We start from the raw sequence: 8,691 nt of genomic DNA on the forward strand, positions 1-8,691 counted from the left end.
AAGTATTTCTTGACGATCCCTGCCAAGTGTTTGAATTTTATTTGAAAAATACCGAGCACGCAAAATAAGACTTTGAAAATCACGATGCACGTAAAATTAAATAAGCAGAACACGTTGAACGAGGCACCCGTCTTGCACGACTGAACGTCAAATAAAAAAGTAAAAACACGTTGAACGTGAAATAAAAAACGGCGATCACGTTGCACGAAAATAACCCTTTACCACCCTCATTGAAAGGGGAAGACATCTTAAAATTCCTAGAGAGCCTGGAATCTCAGGAAAGATACTGTCCTGTCTGTAAAAATGGGGAAATTGAGGATGAACAACATTTCTTATTAAAATGTAATAGATTTACCTCAAAGCGAGAAATATTAGAAAATAAAATAAATGTTATATTTCAAATACAGCGTAACATGATTACCGTTGATGAAAAAAATACCTCTATTGGTTAATAATAGCTCAGCATTATTACTTAGACTGTCTTTCTCTTTCATATCAGGGTGTCTTAATATAAGAAATAGTGAACTCATATGATACATCAATATGTAACCTTTCATTATAGCATGATATGTTATCATGGAATTTTTCATTCTACCATGTCAATTATTATAGTTATGTTATGCCATAGGTCTTAGCCATATTTAATATTGTTTAATGAGTTTGTGCCAATAAAAATATTTGTATTTGTATTTGTTAAATTGATCTGAGACAACTATTGTTATAGTAGTCTCAGAATTGATGCGACGGTAAAAGTTGACTTGCATATACTATTTTAATTTGTTAAAATTTGTATTAGGGAGCTACCATTTAAATTTTATGGCGAAGGGGAGGGAAGGGCTATGATTTAATTTGAAGAGAAAAAATAGTCAGGACAGGAGTTTTGAGTAAAAAATGCAGGATGAGCGACTTTGCAAAAAAAAAAAAAAAAAAGGCAGGATGACAGTTTAGGTAAAAAAAAAGTCAGAATAAACCAATATTAAAAATAGGCAGGACCGAAATAGCCTGAGATCGAAATAAATAAGAAGGAGAGAGATTAGAACCAGAACCCGTGGTTTCGTGTCAAACAACATCAGACAGATAAGGACAAAACTGGATTGTTCAAGTTCAAATATTCATTCATCCCAGCCACCATCATATCCTGGAACAACATACCTCCAGACATCCGAGCTTCCCCGTCTGGAACATTTTCGACACGCCATCCAAGATGTCAGCGTCTCGACACTACTCCACATCTAAATTTATACAGCACCGATTTTAACTGTACATACAGATCTCTATTTAACTGCACATACTTGAAGGTTTTTAGCTGTTTACTCACGCTGGAGTATATACACTCAAAAATGAGTCCACTCCTTGACGGGAAGATAAATAGATAGACTAAAAAAATCTTCGTAGTCGTCCCCCCTCCCCAAATTAAAATCAATTGGTAGCTCCATTAGTTGATTTAGTTAGAAGAAAACAGCTGTTACGGCCAGAAATCGCCTTTAAATTGTAGCCAACAAAAGACACAAATCAATAATAAAATTTAACAATATTTATTATACAAAAGTTTACAAGAAGTTTTACACAAATATTACTGTCAACTTAACTGTCAAAATATGAGTCCAATCTTTTATCTTTATCTGTATCCGGATAACTTTTTGAATCCAATCTGAATATTACGTTCACTATTAAGGTCACAATCCAGTATGATGTTGTTTGTAGAATAAAAGTGTCAATCCAAATGCTGTGAATGCTAATGTCTATCGATGTCTAAGTCCAAGTCCAAGAGTGAGAGTTTAACTTTAGTGTCTGTATATATATAGTTGTCATGGAAGATTCTAGAACAGTCTATAATGGAACATCCTAGAAAGTTACAACGGAAGTTTCTAGTAAAATGTAGAAGTTTATATAACGCATCTTTTATTAGGATCATTCTGGAAAGTTCCAATCATTCTCTAATTGTTCCAGTGATTTCTAAACTGCACAGTTCTAAGATTATTCTGTAAACAACTATCAGGCCACACAACACAAATCAGGCCAACATAAATAAATACAATAATTACAATATCATAACACAGCAAATAATCAAGGTTAACACAAAAAGGTATTGCCCCTCCCTCTAATATGTATAAATGATTCCATCCAAACTACATGTTGTAAGGGGTGAATGATTGAGCGTTTCAAAGCACAGGTGCATGGGGGCATGGACCCCTTATTCAGCTATAATTTATTTTTTTTCGATTTTGACTCATTTTCTCTGATTTAACGTGTTCTTGCATTTGCTTGTTAACACTGTTTGCTTGCAGTCCAACATGTCTATAAACTAAAATTTACTTCAATGAAATCAGTAGAAACAAATGTGAATAGTAAGACGACTTATTAATTAGCGCAACCGATATTAAGTGGGCTTTCAGAAACAACAAACATTATTTGATACATGTTGTTTGTTAGGCTATTTTGTGCTGTTTTATTTTTCGATCTTACCGTTAGTTTAAACATTATTTTTTTTTGAAAAATTACTGATACTAATGGAGGTAGTAGAAAAATTTTACTAGAAGTTATATGGGATTCAGAAACCAGTTTGGAAAAAAAAACTTTTTAAAGAAATAAAATTCCGTCTCCCGCAAAAAATACAAAACGACGCCAACAGTTGACGGTGACATATAGTATCAAAGTACTGAACATCGGATGACCGCAAGTTCTGGTGGATGGTCACACGCACTTGCTTCAGGGGGGAAATCACATCTCCATACCAGAAAGTATAAAGGTTAAAGTACATAGATATATTTTTTTCTGAGACAAGTTCGTGTTTGGATGATGAATAAACGACAAAGAACTCAACCTCACCGTAATATTGTATTGTAGTGATCTAATCATTTGTTATCAGTATACTCTGGATGCTAGTCCGTCGGAAGGGGACGATAAATGGCTGACCCGTGTTAAGAGAGAGCCATATCTCTTGCATGTTAAAAACACCCTTATAGATTTGGAAAAAGAGGAGGCTAATGCCGCTACAAGGCAGCACTCGCACCCGCAAAGTGGAAAGGGATTAATATAAGTTGCAAAACTTGTTTTCCAATCCACTATAATTAAATATGTTTAAACTAACTAAAACTCTGGTATATTGTTTAATATTACATTAATATTTGTCACAAAGTATTAGGCTACAGTTATATATATGTGTGATCAATTTGTTGCTTTCTATAACATGTGTCTTTTGGTTATTTTTGTTATTGGGTTGCTGTCTCATTGACACATACATGTACCCATATAATTTAATAGAAATTAAGTAACATGTCAGCGTGTAGACATGCGTAGACTTTCGGTCTTGTAATGCAAAACTGACTTTTTCTTTCCAGGAAGCAGCAGAAACATATTTGACTTCATTGTTCGAAGATGCAAACCTTTGTACACTTCATGCAAAAAGAGTAACTATAATGCCAAAGGATATTCAGTTAGCATTACGGATAAGAGGTGAAAAATACTATGTGCAATGATAAAGACCATGTGATAAAAAGACTGCAAGCTGTGATATCTATAACAATTGTTTAGTATACTTTTATCAATATGACATCAATTATGTATTAATCTTTACTTTTATAAAACATAAGAAAATATGTCTGAATTTATAATATCTAACTATTTTATACCACCATGTTAAAATCTGCATTTATGACATGCTTACTCTGACCTTTGTTGGTCTTGTATGATTTTTACAGCGGATGACGGTCAGGTGTATTGCTATCGCCTAGATTTCCGTTACTTATACGTTTTGGGTTATTATTATTAACCTATCTATTAACATGATGAATACGCAGAAATAATCGAGTGCAATAACATATGTTACAAATTTATTTCTTCAATGCATACTCATCAAATACTTTATACAAATAAAAATGCTTTGTTATATATATATATATATATATATATATATACAACTCGTCTAAACATCAACCCAACAATGTTAGATCTGTAAATTTGCTTTCGCAAATTTTTGGTTCTTCCCTCGCCGGGATTCGAACCCATGCTACTGTGATATCGTGACACCAAATCGCCTGCACTGCAGCCGTCCCGCTAGACCACACGACCACCTGGGCTCTCAAAAAAGAGCTTTCGCTGGCCGTGTGTTACCTTTCCACGTCAGTTTTAATCTAGCGGCGTACTGCAGTACATGATATATAAGGCATGAAGATGTTATTGTTACAGATCAGCTAAATTATCTATGGTAAAGGATCCTACAAATTAATGTAAGATACAGTCACAGAAAATAATTATATTTATAAGTACGTCTGAGTCAGTGACAACCCTACAACAGATGTGTCCATCGGATCCCCATAAATGATGGTGATACATGGCTGTGTACATAATGTATATACAACTCGTCTAAACATCAACCCAACAATGTTAGATCTGTAAATTTGCTTTCGCAAATTTTTGGTTCTTCCCTCGCCGGGATTCGAACCCATGCTACTGTGATATCGTGACACCAAATCGCCTGCACTGCAGCCGTCCCGCTAGACCACACGACCACCTGGGCTCTCAAAATAGAGCTTTCGCTGGCCGTGTGTTACCTTTCCACGTCAGTTTTAATCTAGCGGCGTACTGCAGTACATGATATATAAGGCATGAAGATGTTATTGTTACAGATCAGCTAAATTATCTATAGTAAAGGATCCTACAAATTAATGTAAGATACAGTCACAGAAAATAATTATATTTATAAGTACGTCTGAGTCAGTGACAACCCTACAACAGATGTGTCCATCGGATCCCCATAAATGATGGTGATACATGGCTGTGTACATAATGTATATACAACTCGTCTAAACATCAACCCAACAATGTTAGATCTGTAAATTTGCTTTCGCAAATTTTTGGTTCTTCCCTCGCCGGGATTCGAACCCATGCTACTGTGATATCGTGACACCAAATCGCCTGCACTGCAGCCGTCCCGCTAGACCACACGACCACCTGGGCTCTCAAAATAGAGCTTTCGCTGGCCGTGTGTTACCTTTCCACGTCAGTTTAAATCTAGCGGCGTACTGCAGTACATGATATATAAGGCATGAAGATGTTATTGTTACAGATCAGCTAAATTATCTATAGTAAAGGATCCTACAAATTAATGTAAGATACAGTCACAGAAAATAATTATATTTATAAGTACGTCTGAGTCAGTGACAACCCTACAACAGATGTGTCCATCGGATCCCCATCAATGATGGTGATACATGGCTGTGTACATAATGTATATACAACTCGTCTAAACATCAACCCAACAATGTTAGATCTGTAAATTTGCTTTCGCAAATTTTTGGTTCTTCCCTCGCCGGGATTCGAACCCATGCTACTGTATTATCGTGACACCAAATATATATATATATAAACGGCTAAAAAGTGTACATAACAACACCAATGATATAAAAAGGAACTATAAATGTAATTATTTATAAATATTTCGGATAACAGATATCCTTCGTCAGTCAGATTCTGATGTTAAATGAATCATCTTTAAGTCTTCTTAGATTAAACTTTTACTAAATCTTGAAATTTATACAATAAAAAAGGCAAACCGAACATCAGTTAAGACGCTTGCACCATTCTAAAAATTTGTTGAATATGACATAGGTTATATGACTAATTACATCAGAGAGTTCACATATATGCTTTAAATAAAAATAATAATGTGCGATGTGAACAAGCACAATTTTAAAGCTTTAACGGTGTCGATATTATGTTGTTACAAGAAAGATTGCGTCAATAAGAATTCCAAATAAACAGCACTGAACGGTCTAAATTTCTAAATATTTCAGATTTGACAACTGTAGTGTAGTTACATTAGAGTCTGCGATGTTTAAAACAAACGGCCGTTAAAATATAATAACAAATTTTGACTAAAGTAAAATAGTTGGACGTGGCTTGGTACTTATACATCCCTCAAAAAATTAAGCAATTTAAATTGTTATATTCAACAGATTTATTTTAGAGATGAGTAAGGTAAAGAAATAGAAACGGAGACTGTAATAATAAGTAATATAACCCAGATGTGAAGCACTGCATGGTTTCGAACTACATCTTTTCATTTATCCCATTTGGTGCCAAAGTTGTTAATTTTCTGATCCAAAATCTTTCCCGAGTAAGTCTATCCTCCCTAGACCAAGCAGAGTTGTGGTCAATGATAGTAATGGTCAGTCGATTGAGATCTGCCTTAGTGTGGCCAGGGGATCTCAAATGTCGACTAAGAGGGAGGTCTGGCTTGCATTGGTAGTCGCTACGATGTCCGTTCATTCGTTTGTGAAACGGCTGTTCTGACTCGCCTACATACTGTTTACCACATTTACACTGTAGGAGATACACAACATTTGTAGTCTTGCAATTAACATTACAAAATACTGTGTATTCTGTACCAGTGGAGTGATTGTTAAAAGTCTGGGTATCCAGTATTTGTTTGCAAGTCAGACATCGTTTGTTTTCACAACCCTTACAAGAGCCCACTGACGAAGAGCCTGCTTGAGAGGATAACTCAGCTCTCACCAGCAAGTCTTTAAGGCTTTTGGGCCTGCGGAAAGCCAGTACAGGTGGCTCGGGAAAGATCTTGGATAGTTTAGGATGATTTTCGATATCTTTCCAACTTTTGCGGATAAGGTGAGACAAGTTGTCAAATTTTGGATTGTAAGTCAACACAAAAGGCACCCTCCTGTTGACCTTTTTGACTTTATATTGTAAAAGTTCATCTCGGCTGATGTTGCTAGCACGAGAAAAACCTTTATCAATGTCTTTCCTTTTGTAGCCTCGATGTTTTAGGTGACCGCGAAGTTCTTGTAGTCGTTTTTTGGCAACATCGTTGGTGGAGCAAATCCTTTTTATTCGTATGGCCTGGCTGTAGGGAATGCTCTTGGTGCAATGTTTAGGGTGACAACTTGAAGGAGACAGATATTGATGTTTGTCTGTGGGCTTGCAATACAGATCTGTAAATATGTTTCCATCCCTCACTTGCGTTGTAGTGTCAAGAAATGTGATCTTAGAGTCAGAGATTTCATATGTGAATTTTATTGAGGGATGGGCATCGTTGGCATGTTGAATAAACAAATCTAGTTCTTGTTCAGTATTATCCCACTTCATGTCAATATCGTCAATAAATCGGAACCAAGAGAGGGGTTGATAAAGAAAAGAATTGAGAATTCTCTGTTCTAATTTCCCCATAAAAATATTGGCATAAGACGGGACCATCTTTGTTCCCATTGCTAATTCCCTTCAAGTTGTCACCCTAAACATTGCACCAAGAGCATTCCCTACAGCCAGGCCATACGAATAAAAAGGATTTGCTCCACCAACGATGTTGCCAAAAAACGACTACAAGAACTTCGCGGTCACCTAAAACATCGAGGCTACAAAAGGAAAGACATTGATAAAGGTTTTTCTCGTGCTAGCAACATCAGCCGAGATGAACTTTTACAATATAAAGTCAAAAAGGTCAACAGGAGGGTGCCTTTTGTGTTGACTTACAATCCAAAATTTGACAACTTGTCTCACCTTATCCGCGAAAGTTGGAAAGATACATATACAGTGTAAATGTGGTAAACAGTATGTAGGCGAGTCAGAACAGCCGTTTCACAAACGAATGAACGGACATCGTAGCGACTACCAATGCAAGCCAGACCTCCCTCTTAGTCGACATTTGAGATCCCCTGGCCACACTAAGGCAGATCTCAATCGACTGACCATTACTATCATTGACCACAACTCTGCTTGGTCTAGGGAGGATAGACTTACCCGGGAAAGATTTTGGATTAGAAAATTAACAACTTTGGCACCAAATGGGATAAATGAAAAGATGTAGTTCGAAACCATGCAGTGCTTCACATCTGGGTTATATTACTTATTATTACAGTCTCCGTTTCTATTTCTTTACCTTACTCATCTCTAAAATAAATCTGTTGAATATAACAATTTAAATTGCTTAATTTTTTGAGGGATGTATAAGTACCAAGCCACGTCCAACTATTTTACTTTAGTCAAAATTTGTTATTATATTTTAACGGCCGTTTGTTTTAAACATCGCAGACTCTAATGTAACTACACTACAGTTGTCAAATCTGAAATATTTAGAAATTTAGACCGTTCAGTGCTGTTTATTTGGAATTCTTATTGACGCAATCTTTCTTGTAACACATAATATCGACACCGTTAAAGCTTTAAAATTGTGCTAGTTCACATCGCACATTATTATTTTTATTTAAAGCATATATGTGAACTCTCTGATGTAATTAGTCATATAACCTATGTCATATTCAACAAATTTTTAGAATGGTGCAAGCGTCTTAACTGATGTTCGGTTTGCCTTTTTTATTGTATAAATTTCAAGATTTAGTAAAAGTTTAATCTAAAAAGACTTAAAGATGATTCATTTAACATCAGAATCTGACTGACGAAGGATATCTGTTATCCGAAATATTTATAAATAATTACATTTATAGTTCCTTTTTATATCATTGGTGTTGTTATGTACACTTTTTAGGCGTTTATATAATTTATTGTATCGTGTACATGTATCGTTACTTGTAACGATCCAGCTCCCACGTGGGAAAAATCGTTGACTATTATTCAAACGTTTGATATATATATATATATATACATATAAGTAAAAAAATCATTATTATCTATCATATGCACACGCATGCGGAAGAATATCTTCGGCTGTTTTCTACT

Source organism: Mytilus galloprovincialis, chromosome 3 (assembly GCF_965363235.1).
Source record: "Mytilus galloprovincialis chromosome 3, xbMytGall1.hap1.1, whole genome shotgun sequence".
Taxonomy (NCBI): Eukaryota; Metazoa; Mollusca; class Bivalvia; order Mytilida; family Mytilidae; genus Mytilus; species Mytilus galloprovincialis.